Source organism: Pygocentrus nattereri, chromosome 14, assembly GCF_015220715.1.
Source record: "Pygocentrus nattereri isolate fPygNat1 chromosome 14, fPygNat1.pri, whole genome shotgun sequence".
In the NCBI taxonomy this organism is placed as follows: Eukaryota; Metazoa; Chordata; class Actinopteri; order Characiformes; family Serrasalmidae; genus Pygocentrus; species Pygocentrus nattereri.
The window spans coordinates 21812796-21830723 of record NC_051224.1 but is presented as its reverse complement, the minus strand read 5'-3'; the positions used below and the strand labels follow the sequence as shown (position 1 = coordinate 21830723).

General features: G+C 40.6%; 1 protein-coding gene across 2 annotated transcripts in view; it reads right to left on the bottom strand.

The window, feature by feature from the left end:
* The window catches only part of lrrc4ba (leucine rich repeat containing 4Ba), an 85553-nt gene that overhangs the window by 38509 nt on the left and 29116 nt on the right, over window positions 1–17928 (bottom strand). For both annotated transcript variants that reach the window (XM_017710366.2, XM_017710365.2), the window contains exon 2: window positions 892–1002. The gene's annotated coding sequence lies outside the window, so the exon portion shown is untranslated. The remainder of the gene's footprint in view (window positions 1–891; window positions 1003–17928) is intronic.

Sequence of the window (17928 nt, the reverse complement as noted above, 5' to 3'; positions counted from 1 at the left end):
TCAGTCTTACGATGTCAGTTCAGTGTCAGCAGTGTTACCTTATAGCAATAGTTGTGTTTCGGCTCCTTAATGACCTCATTATTCTGAGCATCCGGCAATGTTCAGTGGAAAAACAGCCACATGGAAAAAACTTATCTGCTTTGGAATGTTTTTGTTTACCACAGGGCATGATAGCAATGATTTAAAAAAAATACCATTTATTTTTCCCGTAGAAGAAACCAGTTCAGACACAGAATTCCTAATATGGGCATGACGCCCACAGCCTGACCATATTTAGTTACAGTACAGACACTGAAACAACGCAGATGTTCAGAGATTTAAGGAGCAGTCTCTCTCTCTCTCTCTCTCTCTCAACTCTGTCACTCTGTCTTTGCTCCACAGCTCTGGCCTCCCTGCTTTTCTTTCCACACCTCCTTCCCCCTCAGTGCCCTCTTACTGCCCACAGCATCTCTCCCTTCACCCCACTGCACTCCAATCTGTAGAAACTCCTTCCTTATTCTTCTCTCTGTCTCTCTCTCTCTGTCTCTCTCACACACACTGACACTTTTGTATCCTTCCTCTGTATCTATGTATCTATCCATCTGTCTATCTATCGCCCTCTCTTTTTCACTCCATCTCTTTCTTTTTTTCTCTTTACCTTCATCTTTCCCCTCTACTCTACCCCTCTTTATCTTTTTCTCTTCTTTTTCATCTTGAGTTGCCTTTAAATGATCTTTTTTCATCTCCCCTCTCTCTCTTTCCTCATTCCCCCCTCTCTATATCTCCCTCTTCCTTATTTTCTCCTCTCCCTCTATCTCTGTTCTTTTGCTCTCTCTCCCACGCTGTGTGAAATGGAAGATGGAAGCACACTCTCAGAGACCTGGGTTGCCATAGTAACCGCCTCACACTCACCATCTTGCTCGTGGTCCGTATTCCAGGGCTCGCTGGCGTCTGTAACCCAGTGGAGAGGCTGCGAGAGTGGGCCGACTCCATCAGGCGAGGCTGGGGATTCGGCCTGTAGTCCTGCAGGCGGTGACAGAGAGAGAGAGAGAGAGAGGACAAGGTCAATCAAATAATTAACGAACAGAGCGGATAATGAAATAAATAAACGGCCGTGACTAAGCCCAGCCTCAGAAGACTCCCAGCAGCACCCAGAGGAGTCGAGAGAGAGAGAGAGAGAGAGAGAGAGAGAGAGAGGATAAAGACAGAAAGAGAAAAGAGAGAAAGAGAGAGTGAGAGAAGGGGTGGAGAAGGGAGAAGAAAGAGTGAGAGAGACAAAGCAGGAGATGGGGAGAGAAAAGAGAACAAGTGGCTGAGAGGGAGAAAGAGGGAATAGAGAGAGATAGAATGAAAGAACAAAAGTACAAAAGAAAGAATGAAAGATGAGAGACAGAGACAGTCAGAAGAAATGGGGGAGAGAGAGAGAAAGAAATACAGAGAGAGAGAAAAGCGAAAAAGAGAGAGAGAGGGAGAACAGGAGAAAAAGTAAGGCGAGAGCAAGTTGGTGAGAAAGGGAGGGAGAAGGAATGAGAGAAAGAGAGAAAGAAAGAATAAAAGAAAGAAAGAAGGACAGAGCAAGAGAGAAGGTTAAGAGAGATAAAGCGAGAAAGAGACTGAGGAGAAATGGAAGAGAAAGAGGGAGAGAGAGAGAGAAAGAAAAAAAAAGAAAGTGCATGAGAGAGGAGGAGACGAAAGATAAAAAGAGAAAGACAGTGGGAGAAATGAGAGAGAGAGAGAGAGAGAGAGAGAGAAAGAAAATAAAATAGTAAAGAAGGCAAACAGGGAAATTAGAGAGAGCGCATGAGAAAGAGAGGGAGACACAGAGAGAGTAAGGAGAGAGAGATAAATAAATGAGTGGGTGAGTGAATAAAAGCCAGCGTGTTCACATGATGGCACTCAGCATAATCATTCTAACCACGGAGCGCAGCGCTGATTTATCGCACTAATAACCCTGACGTCACACAGTGGGACCAAGTGTCTCTCGACCTCTGTTTCTCTCTCTCCCTGCTTTCTGGCCCCCTTTCTTTATTTTTCTCCCTCTCTCACACATTCTCTCTCCCTTTTCTTTCTGACTCACATTTCACTTTCTGTTTCATTTTGCCTCCCTTTATTTCTGTCTATGTTGTGTTTCTTCTTTTTTGAGTTCCCTTCATCAGATCTGTCTTTCTCTTTCCTTCTTACTGACTCACTTGCTCTCCCTCATCATCCCTCTGTCTGTCTCTCTCAGTATCTTGTCCACTCACTCATTCACCCTCTTTTCTTACGCCTGACTCTCTCTTTCATCGTCATTTCATTTTCACTATCAAACATACCTCTCTCACTTTATGATTTCCCTTTCTCTCTTTCTTTTCCTCATTTCTCTTCTTTTTGGCTCATTCTTTCTCTCTCCTCTACCTTTCACCTCTTTTTTTCATCCTCTCACTTTTGACTGATAGTTCTTCCCCCACTCTCTCTCACTTCTATAAACACCTTCCCCCTCCTGCACACCAGAAAGTGTTAAATCCTTCTCTCTCTCTTCACTTCTTCCCCAGTTCTCTCTCTCTCTCTTTTCACTCCTTCCCCAGTTCTCTCTATCACTCAGACCTATATACAGTGCATCACCCCTACTGCATGTTCCTCTGAGCGCCAGTGCCTCTATTTCTCTACTTTCTGGCCCAGAGGATGTGATTAAAATGAGTCTCCCTCTCCACACACATACACACACAAACAGCTACTGTTCTTCACTACAGATCTGCTCTCCCGCGGGCAGGACACAGCCGTATACCATCCCACGCATGGAAACATGCTCAAGCAGAGTGGTCACATGACCAAATACATGGAAAAACTGTATTAGATTTGTCAGGCAATATCACTGGCATCACCAGCATCATCATCACTGTCATCACGACCATAATCACCTGTATCATCATCTGCATCATCATTATCATGCCCAAGACCGTCACTTACATCATCTGTACCAGTGTTGTCATCATCACCATTACTAATGCCACCATCACAATCACCCCATCAGTATCTGCACTGATGTCACCAGCATGATCATCATCGTCATCACGACCATAAACACCAGTATCATCATCCGTATCACCTACATCATCATACCCAGGATCATCACTAATATCATCTGTACTAGTGTCATCATCATTATCATGACCATCATTATCAATGCCACCATCACAATCACCCCCACCAAAATAGTCACTGACATCACTGACATCACGACCATAAACACCTGTATCATCATCTGCATCATCATCATCATGCCCAAGACCGTCACTTACATTATCTGTACTAGTGTTGTCATCATCACCATCATCATCATTACTAATGCCACCATCACAATCACCCCATCAGTATCTGCACTGATGTCGCCAGCATGATCATCATCATCATCACGACCATAAACACCAGTATCATCATCCGTATCACCTACATCATTATACAAAGGATCATCACTAATATCATCTGTACTAGTGTCATCATCATTATCATGACCATCATTATCAAGGCCACCATCACAATCACCCCCACCAAAATAGTCACTGACATCACTGACATCACGACCATAAACACCAGTATCATCATCCGTATCACCTACATCATCATACCCAGGATCATCACTAATATCATATGTATCCGTGTCATCATCACCATCATTACAGTCTCCCCCACTAGCATCTTCACTTGACATCATCACTACACACAATCATCAACATCACTGCCAATATAACCATTAGTATCATTACCACCATTATCAATCACCAACATTATCACCAACTTCATAATCTGCACCAGCTGCATTATCAGCAATGTCAACAGTGCCATCAACAATGTTATCATCAAAATGATCACCATCATGTACATCATTAATACTTTAAACAATGCCATCACAATCAATCATCATCCTCATCACTATCATAATCATTCACTAACTTCATCATTGACAACACCATTATCAATACCAGCAGCAATATCATCACCAGTAAGCATAAAACATGACAGTATCATTACCACTGATGATACAGGATGACCTCAAACATTGTCATGACCATAACAATCACCATCACCAACAATATCCTTACCTTCACCAATATCACTCCCCACCAGAATTTTCATCATCATCAATCATCATGACTATCACCAAAATCATGACCATCATCCCTACCAGCATTATCATCAACATCTTAAACATCATTACCAACACAGTCACATCACTACCATCATCCTCACCAGCATTATCACCAACCTCATCTGCACCATCATAAATATAATCCTCAACACAAACAACGACAGCACCACAAACACTATCATTAAAACTATCACCAGCATCATCATCATCATCATCATCATCTGTCACATTTACATAGCAGGGCTTTTCCCAAAAAAGTGAATAACTCCATAAATAACTCAATAAATTATGTTTTGATGTAGCTCAAAAGTAAACCATGTTATATTGCAGTTGGAGGGGCAGTGTAACCCCCCATGATGTTGTTTGTTTGTCCTGCGCTTCATGCTGGTCTCACTCAAACACCCTTGATTCACCTGATAATTAGCTGCTGAGCTGTGTCTGATGTGTTAGAGCTGTAAAGGTGGAGCCCTGTAGCAGGAACCAGTTTATTACAGAGGATTTTCTGTCTCTCTCTCTGTCTCTCTCTCTGTCTCTCTCTCTCTCTCTGTCTCTGTCTCTCTCTCTCTCTCTCCGTCTCTCTCTCCGTCTCTCTCTCCGTCTCTCTCTCCGTCTCTCTCTCTCATTTCTGGGCAGTAGTTCTGTAGTTTGGTGCCTGTTCTGTAGTTTGACACCCTTCAGCTTCAGTTGTCTCTATTCACATAAATTGTAATTAACAACCTAAAAGAATGCTTATTTATAATGGTGAATATTGCAAATAATGAAAAAAAACACATTTTCCTCATTCCATAAAATCCATAAAAACCTATGTTCTTAACTAGAACTTGGCTGTTCAGCTAGCTAGCAAGCTATAAGATAGCAAACATGCTAAACATGCTCTCCATCATGAACATCACAGGCTTGAATTATAGTACTTACAGTTTGATTAACTGTGAAACAGTTAATAGAGTCTAAAAATTGTCACTTGAATGATTTACATGCTTCAAATGACCTCAATATACAGCAATGGGTGACTGAGCTTTCTCCTCATTCAGCGTTCATGGTTGCTTGGCAATAACACCACACTCTAAAGGAACTACAATTACTTGTTGATGTCGATCATTATTAATAATAACTAATTCTTTTCTGAAATATATTATCACATTTAATGTTGGCCGCCAGATCATGAAAGCAATAAGCCACTTCAGGCCCTGCGTTACTGCTTCGCGTCGTGCCTAACAACACCCTTCCTGTGATAAAATCACAGTAACACACAGCCTCTCACGGCTTATTGCTTTCTAAAGTCTGTGTATGGATACTAAGCTGCCATTTTGAATGAATTATTTCCGTGATGTCACAAAGATCAGTTCACTATCTGCCTATTAATCCTACATCATTACAGCTCCACCTATTCACGCTGATGCATTTAAGGAGGGATCCAGATCGAATTGCTTTTTAAATAAGACACAATACAGAGCAGCCAGTCAGAACAGAGCCTCTTTCACATAAATCAGTCTTAAAGGCACAACGGCAAGGCAGAAAAGTTGGAAAGTGGTCAAGTAAAGAAGCTTTTTAGAACGTGAAACCACATGGGGGGAAAATACAAATACAAAACTGTAGGATATGGGCTCTTTAATATACTGCAAGGCATATTCGCAACACTATAACAGCACTACTACTATTTTTACTGTACCGTGCAACCCGTATACACACGCACTCTCTCTCTCTAACACACGCACGAGCAGTTAAAATAGGAAAAGCCCCTTTTCCTTCTTCCAGATTTATGTCTGTTGCAGTCTAAGCTCCCTCTCCCTCTCTCTCTCTTTACTCTCTCGCTGACCTGAATCAAACTGCTCGCAGCTACTGGAGCTGAGTGCAGAAGGAGCAGCCATATCTCCCGCACTCGGAGGTCAGTGAAGCCTGACTGCTCTCATTACCAAACAGCCTCTCCCTAACACACCATCTAACCAAAGCCTGACCGTTTCCATTACCCCAAGTCATCGTTACTCACACATGATCGAGCCGCTCCCTCCGTTCAGGCTACTGTCTGTTTACACGCCAGCCAAGAACAACTTGACCGCGTCTATTACCCTACATATAATAACCACACATGCTGGACGCGTTATCTTATTAACACGGCCTAACCAGAGATTTCACAGTATTACACGCAAGGCACATGCAACATGTCTCGCAGCCCTTTAACTGAAACAGCATTTAGCCCTATAAGACCCGAGGGTCCATTGTAAGGATGGCTCCTTGAACCGGTTTAAAGGGATGCATGTTCACATTGCCCATGGTGAAACGCGTCAGGTGTAGAATTAGAGCTTCTTGTGTGCTAAAGTGTTGTCTATCACTGTATAAAAGATGCATGAGGCTTCCTTTATAGTTGGATGGACCAAGTTCTTTTCACCCAAACGATCAGTTCAGAACAGTAAGCGCTTATTATTATTCTTATTATTTTCTTTATCAAACTAACAATAAAACGCAACTGGGGTTTGATTTTCCGGCTAGAAAAAAAAAAAAAAACAACATTGACTGACAAGCATGCCAGGTCACCAGTAGCGTATGCTGGATGGATGCCGATATGCTGGTCAACCAGCAAGGCCATGCTGAGTGTCCAGCTAAACCTCATCAGACAAGCAGAAGACCAGCAAAAACCAGCTTAGACCTGCATGGACTTTGTGTTTCATGTCTTTGCTCGCTCAAAAGTGTTGTTTTTTACACAAAACTAAATAAAAATCAACAAATTTTCCGCATTTTGCCTCTTTAGTTTTGCACTGGAGCTATTAGGCTAATAGCTAACCAGTATGTACTGCATGATTAAATCATCAGAAACCTGCCTCACACCATGTACTTGTTCAATAATCTCTAATAAGCCTGAACATGTGGGTTCTGACACTGGTCGACTCACTGCTACCTATAAACATTGAATAAAGTATGGACAATATTCAGACTATGAGATGGTTGTTACTAAGGATGCGCTTATTTTTAAAGCTGATTTCTTTCTGGACACTTTCTTAGCTTTTTTTAACATTAAACTCTCACTGTGTGAACTAATTAAATGCACGACTCACATTAGTACACTCGCTGTACTTTCTATATGATAATCCTTTATTAGTCCCACAATGAGGACATTCTCAGTGTTACAGCAGCAAAGGCCATGTTGTAAGCCAAAGTTACAGTTTAAATAACATTATTTGCTCCATATAAGCAATTTTTGGCAAAGGTTTTGCCAATTTACCTTGGATGTAGTTAATCAGCCCAGACTTTTTTGGCGTCCAAATTCTGCTTTTAAAACTAGAGCTAACTTGAGGCTAATGCTGTTATCACTACAACCCCAATTCCAATTAAGTTGGGACGTTATGTAAAACATAAATAAAAACAGAATACGATGATTTGCAAACCTGTATTCAATTGAATACACTACAAAGACAAGATATTTAATGTTCAAATGAATAAACTTTATTGTTTTTTGCAAATATTCACTCATTTTGAATTTGATGCCTGCAACACGTTCCAAAGACATTGGGACAGGGGAGTGTTTACCACTGTGTTACATCACCTTTCCTTTTAACAACACTCAATAAGTGTTTGGGAACTGAAGACAATAATTGTTGAAGCTTTGTAAGTGGAATTCTTTCCCATTCTTGCTTGATGTACAACTACGGTTGCTCAACAGTCCGGGGTCTCCGTTATCGTATTTTGTGCTTCATAATGCGCCACACATTTTCAATGGGAGACAGGTCTGGACTGCAGGCAGGCCAGTCTAGGACCCGCACTCTTTTACTACGAAGCCACGCTGTTGTAACGCATGCAGAATGTGGCTTGGCATTGTCTTGCTGAAATAAGCAGGACGTCCCTGAAAAAGACGTTGCTTGGATGGCAGCAGATGTTGCTCCAAAACCTGGATGTACCTTTCAGCATTAATGGTGCCTTCACAGAAGTGCAAGTTACCCATGCCATGGGTACTAACACACCCCCATACCATCAGAGATGCTGGCTTTTGAACTTTGCGCTGATAACAATCCGGACAGTCCTCTTCCTTTTTGGCCCGGAGGACACAACGTCCATGATTTCCAAAAAGTTTGAAATGTGGACTCGTCAGACCACAGGACACTTTTCCACTTTGTGTCAGTCCATCTCAGATGAGCTCGGGCCCAGAGAAGCCGGCAGCGTTTCTGAGTGTTGTTGATATTTGGCTTTTGCTTTGCATGGCAGAGTTTTAACTTGCACTTGTAGATGGAGCGACGAACTGTGTTCACTTACAATGGTTTTCTGAAGTGTTCCTGAGCCCATGTGGTAATATCCGTTACAGAATGATGTTGGTTTTTAATACAGTGCCGCCTGAGGGATCGAAGGTCACGGGCATTCAGTGTTGGTTTTCTGCCTTGCCACTTACTTGCAGAGATTCCTCCAGATTCTCTGAATCTTTTGATGATATTATGGACTGTAGATGATGAAATCCCTAAATTCCGTGCAATTCCACGTTGAGAAACATTGTTCTTAAATTGTTGGACTATTTGCCCACACAGTTGTTCACAAAGTGGTGAACCTCGCCCCATCCTTGCTTGTGAACAATGGAGCCTTTCAGGGATGCTCCCTTTATACCCAATTAACCTGTTCACCTGTGGAATGTTCCAAACAGGTGTTTTTTGAGCATTCCTCAACTATCCCAGTCTTTTGTTGCCCCTATCCCAACTTCTTTGGAACGTGTTGCAGGCATCAAATTCAAAATGAGTGAATATTTGCAAAAAACAATAAAGTTTATTCATTTGAACATTAAATATCTTGCCTTTGTAGTGTATTCAGTTGAATATAGATTGAAAAGGACTTGCAAATCATTGTATTCTGTTTTTATTTATGTTTTACACAACGTCCCAACTTCATTGGAATTGGGGTTGTAGAAGCAGCGTTGGGATAGCTACTGAAAAATTAGTAGTTAGCTACTTCGTAGCTACTTTCCCAGAAAGAGTAGTGGCTATTTTTTAGCTACTTTCAAAGCTCAACTGAATGTGTCAGAATGTGAATCTCCACCTGACAGACCAAACAGACCCAACTGACAGCGTGAACAAGACACTGCATTTAATCCTGTGCAAGAAAGAAACACACAACTGAAAAGCTGCAAATGTACAAAAGGATCACCAAAAAGTGTAACCAACAATCGAACCTACACACTCAAAGGCGTGATATCCAACAAAAATTAAGACTAAAGGTAAAGTCAATCATTCCAGGCTTTTCCTAAAAAATCAACAAAAATAACTGAATAACTGAAAACAAACCAGAGAATTTTGTGCAAAACATTGTCAACTGTTGAAATAAATCTCCAATTTAAACATTTCAGCAAGATACACCGATCAGGCATAACATCATGACCATTAGGACCCCCGTGGACCCTCACAGAGCAGGTACTATTTGGGTGGAGGTGCATTCTCAGCACTGCAGTAACACTGACGTGGTGGTAGTGGTGTGTTAGTGTGTGTTGTGCTGGTCTGAGTTTTTAAACACTTGTGTCACTGCTGGACTGAGAATAGTCCATCAACCAAAACTATCCAGCTGACAGCCTCCTGTGGGCTGTGTCCTATGACCAATGATGAAGGACTAGACGATGATTAGCTCATACTGTACAGCAAGAGATGACAGCTCATCTCTTGCTGTACAGTATGTACCTGCTCTGTGAGGGTTCATGGGGGTCCTGACCACTGAAGAACAGCGGGCTAATAAAGTATCAGAGAAACAGTCTGTAACTGTAGAACTACAAAGTGCACCTATACAATAAGTGGAGCTGATAAAATGGACAATGAGTGTAGAAACAAGGAGGTGGTCAGAATGTCATGCCTGATTGGTGAGTGTACAGACATGACATTCAGAGTCTTTATTAAACTTCAGCCTCAAAATCCTCATCAGTGACTGTGTCTCTGTTTGGGGTGAGAATCAGGCCCTTCTTCTCCTGCTTCTCATTCTAATTCTCCTGTTCCACCTTAAATGGCGCAGCAGTACAATCTGGCACCTCATGCACCATTTAAGGTGGAATGGGAGAATTCGAATGAGAAGCTGGAGGATGAGAAGCGACTTCAACCTCTAAAAAAGTCAAACATCGAGAGACATTTTACAAGAAACTTGCAGAGAAGTTTCCTGAGAAGCGAGAAAAGCGGCTACAGCTGAGCTGAAGCTTAAAGCAGAACAGAGTGAGTCTGAGTTTGCATTTATATTTTCAGCCTGTATATCAGCACACACTGAGACACACTTACAGCCAAGATGGTAAAACGGACAGAAAATGTCGTGCCTCCCGAGGTGGTTTGATTTTTGCTGACAGGACTAAACGGCTCTTCTTAACATTTCGGTTGTGACCCCTGAGTTAAGCCTGCTAGTTAGGGGTGGTCAGTACGGAACTCCGCTGGTGACATCCTGTATAAATAAAAATAATGCGTGGCCACACCTTATTAACACATGGGAACGAGATCGTAATGCGTGGCCATAACTTAGTAAGGCGTAGGAATGAGATAATTAAGTCATCACCACAACTTAGTAATGCATGGCCACGACTTAGTAAGGCATAGGAATGAGATCACGGCTTACTAAGTTGTGACCACGCATTAGGATCTCGTTCCCATGCTTAACTAAGTCGAGGCCATGACTTAATCACCTCATTCCCACACCTTACTAAGTCGCGGCCACGCATTATTTTTATTTATACAGGATGTCACCAGCAGGGCTCCATAGGTCAGCATGTGGGGCACGCGTGCCCGTTTGCTCAAACTGTCAGCGGCTCAGTCAGGATTGCACAGTTGCCACCAGCCCAGTGAATGACTGCGCTCTGTGGTTCATTTTGCACAGATTGACTGAAGCCTGTAGTGAAAATCTGAGCTATAGCTACACAAAAATTTGGAAGCACTACAGCTACTAGCTACATTCCATAAAGTTGTAGTGGCTACAAGCTACTAGCTTCTAATATTTGTAGCTAGCTACAAAAAAGTAGCGCGCTACTTTGCTACTCCCCCATCCCTGACTAGAAGTCAATAGTCACCCAAAATGTTACTGTAAAAATACATCCATAAAACGTCTCTCAGTCCGCTCAAACTGCAGCCAAGTCTTCATTAAGGTCGAAGAGACATGTGGTTTAGAGCTCAATGTGACTTATTAAGCGCTTCACCACGTAGCTGAATGCAACAGATGGCCACTTTAATATTGGAATATTTTCAATATTCCATATTCCATTTTCAATATTGGAAAAGAACATGTTTGTTTCTAAATAAAAACAAGAGAAATCTCAAATGAAATCTAGTGTGCACATGTCTGCCTATAGTTCAGAGTAAAGGCTAAACATGTGCCACTACGTGGCTGTGACCAAACCAGAATGTACAGAAAATGAAGAGGGAAGTCATATAAATCTTCTCTCTCTCTCCAAAAATGAATACTCGCTTCACAGTTTTGAAATATTTCAAAGATGTGTCGTAAAAATTTTGGTAATGTTGCTCCTTTTCTGCCAGCCGATCTTCAAACTACTACATTTGATTTTACGCTCGTTCTGGTTGGGGTTGAGTAGCGTTTGAGTCTCATCCCACTCCCAACACTACCGGATCCACAGATCTTCATAGAAGTATAAATCAGCCTTTAGGCATGTGGTTAGCACAGTGCTAATTGGTGTACATTAGCCTCCATTTCTTAGCCTTCGGCTCCAGTGCAAAAAAGAAGAATATTTCAGATATTCCATGTCTTAGCACAGTGGTCTCCAACCTCGGTCCAGGAGAGCTACCTTTCTGCCACACCTGCTCTAACTAATCCACCTTTTTCCATGGCCCTGATTGGCTGTATCAGATGTATTAGAGGGTCAATAAGGCAGCTTACTGGATACAGGCTGGAACTAAACTGGAGGCAGGAAGGTCGATCTCCAGAACCAGGATTGAACACCACTGTTTTAGCTGATCGACTACATTTGGGGAGAGGAGAAAACTGTATGAATTAGATTTTTGCTTTAATAACACATAAGAGTTGTGACAAGTCCCAGGACATAAGCCATTGCCAATAAATGTAAGGATCATGGCTCCAGCAGCCTTTTGTTCATGTCGTAACTGAAACATGGCACTCTAAACATAGCTCCATCACCCGCAGTCACGGTTACTCACGCCTGGCCAAGCCTAACTCGCGCTTCTTCTCCCTCAGCTTAAGCATCGTCTGCTGTATGACCCTGGAACATCTTCGCTGCTTACCTCACACACAGCCAGTGCAGGACAAAAAACGCAGCCCAACTATTGCCGTGACTCAAGCTTACAAACAAAATGATGAGAACACAACGTGAAAGTATACAAACAAAGTAGGACACTCATTCGGTCGCATAGAGCTTGTACAGTAACGGGATCTGCCCACTGCTTTCACTCAATAGTCAGACACCTTTATGGCTAATGTAACCCTTAGACACCACTAAGCATCATGCTAACTACATGCCTCAACCATCACACCCTTAAATCAGATGAGGCAAATAGTTCAGCTCAAAATGGCCTTTTAAATCATCTCCAATAGACTTATGTGTCTGACACTGTACAACATACTGTCTTTAAACATGGACGAAAGTACATTAGCTAAGCTAAAAACAGTAGCAACCATCCTGAGGTCTGAATTTTGTCTGTACTTTAGTTTAAATTCATAGATAACAGTGTGTCATACAGTGTCAGAAACCACATAATCTAGTCTATTAAAGATACTGAACACCTCCACATGATTTGAGGTGAGTGTGAAGATTTAGACACATAATTTCGAAAATGCTAAATGCTATTGGTGGATATTGTAATGATGAATGAAAACACAGGATACAAAACTGTGAATTCCATAAATCAGATGAGGCGAAATACAACAGATCAAAATGGCCTTTTAGTCATCTAAGTCATTTGTAACAGACTTATGTGTCTGACACGGTACAACATATTGTCTTTAAAAATGGACTAAAGTACATTAGCCTAGCTAAAAACAGTAACCGCTCTGAGGTCTGAATTTTGTCTGTACTTTAGTTCATATTTATAGAACACAGTGTGTTATACAATGTCAGAAACCACATATAATTATGTCTATTAGAGATACTGAACCACCCCACAAGCTTTGAGGCAAGTGTGTGATTTAGGCCATTATTTCCACAATGCTAAATGCTAATGTGCTATTAGTATAACTTGTGGGCTTCATTAGCTTGTAGTTCCAGTCCAAAGCTAAAGAAGCAAAGTTGAGACACCAAAGTGGCCTTGCTGCTGTTAAGTGGACACGTTGGCCAAAATGAGTAATCTCTAATAGACCTGATTATGTGTCTGGGTCTAAAACTGTAGAAGAAGAAGACTGTTTTTAAACATGGACTATAGCACATTAGCTTAGCTGAAAACAGTAACAACTGTCCTGAGGTCCATGATTATAGATAACAGTTTGTCAGAAACCATATAATCAAGTCCATTAGAGATACTGAACAACTCCACAGGCATTGAGGCGAGTTAGTGATGATTTAGGCATGTCATTTCCACAATGCTAAATGCTAAGTGCTATTAGTTGCCATAACTTGTTAGTCACAATAGCTTGTAGCTCTGGTCCAAAGCTAAAGAGGTAAACTTCAGACACCAAACAGGCCTTGGCTGATGGAATATATTTGGAGTTAAGAGGGGGAGCTTTATGTAAATGTGCTGTTTTCCCCAAACTACTGCTTCAGTCGTGCATTTCTTCATTCATCAGTGCGTTTGAAGGCAGTGAACTGTTACTGGATTCTGGCCTCCTCCAGTCCTGTCAACACCTTCCTTGACCTCTCTGACACCTCCAACATTATCATCATCATCATCAGGGCTGCACCAACAGTAACCACTGCCCATATAACAGAATGATGTGACAGCTATGAAAATTTGAGACAGTTAGATAATACTGGAATCATGTGAATATCGGCAGATACGTTTTTCATTTAAAAAAATATATATGAATCAAACTGGTTTATACATTTAGATATTTGATTATGCGTGTATTGTATTTGGGGAAAAAATTAAGAAACACTATTGAGCTAAAATGCATACATTTTATTAATTTTACTGAAGAAATATCTCATCACTGGACGGCAGATAAAATATCTAGACCATCAATTCAATGAAGCAGTGGTTTTATGTTTATTTCACTTCAAAAAATGGTATCTTGACAAGCAAAATTATCTTAATTCTAATTGATAATATTTCTCCTATTGAGATTGTTCATTTTATAAGCTTATTTTAAGATTATTTAGCTTATTTCCAAACATTTTTACTTGTTTTAAGTTATTTTTTTACTCTCTCACTACATTGGCAGATAATTTTTGGTTGTTTTAAGAATTGAGCTTCAAACCAGCAAAATTATCTGCCACTATAGTGAGATAATTTTACTTTATAGTGAGATAAAATTACTTAAAATAGGTAAAAAAAAACTCTACATATAAGCTAAATGATCTTAAAATAAGTGCACATTAGATATATCAGTTAAAATTAAGATAATTGACAAGACACTGTTTTTTGCAGTGTTTCTAGTCTTTATTATGTTAACACATTGTCAAGGACATGATTGAGAAGGTAGAGATAATACAGCATTATTAATGATGTGAAAATATGTATATACCTGACACACTAATGTGTTGGCAGATCGTCGACTGAGCAGTAAAGACCACCTGTAAGAAGGTGACAAGTCCTCTTCAGCATCCCTCATCTGTTAGCTGCTCCTCAGCTCATCTGAAGAGGCAGCCTCTGTTACTCAGACACGAAAACCTATTGATTTCCTCCACTTGCAGCTATTTGTTTAGGCAACACCAGTGCTATCACCTAAAAGGTATGCCTACATTATAGCTAAAGTTGGTTTTGTTTGACGTTGTTCTTTTCCTATCATGGCTAACCGTCCCTGTTCATCGACCCTTACAGATACTCGAAAATCAAAATGAGTCAGAACGCACATGCCTTATTAAATGTTTTACATTTCATGAATATGAAATATGTACATATACAGCAATTTTCAAAAGAAAATTAATATTTTGAATCATATTTATCCAGTATGGTAGAAGATAAATGTGTAAAATTTAAAATTAAGATTTTAATATACTAATCTTGTGACACTTCACAAGTTTATATAAATACAAACAATTAGCTTGAAACAGTAAAAACATAGATGCATCCAAAGTGATGAACAGTGTTGTAGATGACTCTAATATGACTCCATTCTACGAGTATATTGAATAGTAAGTGAGCGCTGTACATGGATATAGGCCCAGAATTCCTGGGTCTGTGAAACTATGCAAAAAAGAGTACTTTGTAAGGAGGAACCACTTCCAAAGATTTCAATAGAACAAACCTTATCAAATACTGCTAAGCAGACATTTATAAAACTTGCATCTGATAACTAAAGCATGGAAACAATCCATGGAATCCTTTAACACTGTCAATTTCATGTTCTTCTGCAGCATATTGATTCAAGGTAGGTAATATCTAGCAGGCACTACTTGAATCAACAGAATCAGAGCTGTGTGTATTTATCTAGTGTAAGCAGTCCATTCACATACAGTTCAGAGTTTGGCATGACTGCTAAAAGAAAGTGCTTAAGGGAAGGAAGCTTAGAAAACTTACTAAACTAAACTTTACAGGCTTAGTAAAATTCCCCTGAGAGCGATTCACTTAACCTTAACACTGGCTAACCGTTTCCATAACCTCTTTACTGACACACGATTGAATCCATCGCCATCCCTCGCTCCACTCTTTCCTTGCACATGACCAGAGCTCACGGCCTGCTGCCTCCTTCCCCCAAGCCTCTTATACACACATGAGTTCATTCCACATCCCCAGTGGGCTTACACACACTCCACACATACCGCCGAGGGAGACACGAATCCTACGAATGCTCGCTCTCCCGGGAAAGCCTCTCCACAACCTCCAATTACACTGCAGTTCAATACGGGTGTAAATCTCTGGCTGTGTCCAAAACCGCATTCTATCACATTACCGTACTACACATACTACACTATTGAATGCACTACTATTGGTGGCATACTATGCACACACTTCACTACTTGGTACACTACTGTTGGTGGTGCACTATGCACAAACTACACTACTGAATGCACTACTGTTTGTGGTGCACTACTAAATGCACTACTGTTGGTTTCACAACTGAATGCATCACTATTGGTGGTTTACTATGAACATCCTACAGTACTGTATGCACTATTGGTGGTGCACTGTGCACATTCTACACTACTAAATGCACTACTGAATGCACTACTATTGGTAGTGTATTATGCACATACACTGCTGAATACACTACAACTGGTGGCGTACTATGCACATACTACACTACTAAACGAACTACTGCTGCTGGTGCACTATACACATACTACACTACTGAATGCACTACTGTTGTGGTGCACTTTTGAATGGTCTACTTTTGGTGGTGCACTATACACATACTACACTACTAAATGCACAATTGTTGGTGGTGCACTATGCATATATTACACTATTGAATGCACTACTGTCGGTGGTGCACTATGCACATATTACAATACTGAATGCACTACTAATGGTGGTGCACTGTGCACCTACTAGACTACTGAGTGCACTACTATTGGTGATATACTATGCACATACTACACTACTGAATGCACTACTGTTGGTGATGTACTATGCACATACTACACTGCTGAAAACACTACCATTGATGCAGTACTATGCACATACTACACTACTGAATGCACTACTATTGGTGGTGCACTATGCAAATTTGACACTACTGAATATACTACCGTTGGTGTAGTACAATTTACATACTACTTTACTGAAAGCAATACTGTTGGTAGTGTACAGTTTACATGCTAGACTACTGAATGCACTATGCCTGGAGTACTGTGTAATATGTTACTACGAAGAGTAGTGTATTGAGTAGTGTACTTTTCACTTACTACGCTACTGAATGCACTGCTGTTGGTTCTGCATGATTTACATGCTACATTACTGAATGCACTACTACTGATGGGGTACTATTTATAAACACTACTAAATGCATTTTGGATTATGGTGTGGTATGTAAATAGTTTATCAAATGCACTACTGAATGCACTACAAGTGGTGGTGTATCATTTACATACTACACTACTGAATGCACTACAACTGGTGGTGTACTTTGCACAAATTACACTACTGAATGCACTACTATTGGTGGTGTATTATGCACATATTACACTACTGAATGCACTACTGTTGGTAGTGTACTGTGCACAAATTACACTACTGAATGCAGTCCTGTTGGTGGCGTACTATGCACAAATTACACTACGGAATGCACTATTACTGGTGGTGCACTACAAGCTAGACTACTAAATGCACTAGTACTGGAGTACTGTGTAATATGTAAATAGTTCATCAAGAGTAGCGCATTGAATATGTACTTTTTACAAACTACACTACTGAATGCACAACGTGTACTATTTGCAAACACTACTAAATGTAGTACGTAAAATGGTTCACAGAGAATAGTGCATTCTGAAGCATACTTTTTAAATACTACACTACTGAATGCACTACTATTGGTGGTGTACCAGTTACATACTACAGTGCTGAATGCACTACTATTGGTGGTGTACTATTTACATACTACACTACGGAATGCACTACTATTTGTAATTAAACTACTAAATAAACTAAATATGTAAAGCATTTTTTACTGTTATTTTGACCAGAATATTGAATGTGCAATCAAACAAAAAAGCCAAATGACTGTTGTGGTGCTTGACCCAAAAACAGAAGTGGAGCACTCACATCGGTTCACATGAAAGCTATGCACAGGCCATTCCTCCACTGCATTTAAATGTATTAACCCAGGTTAAT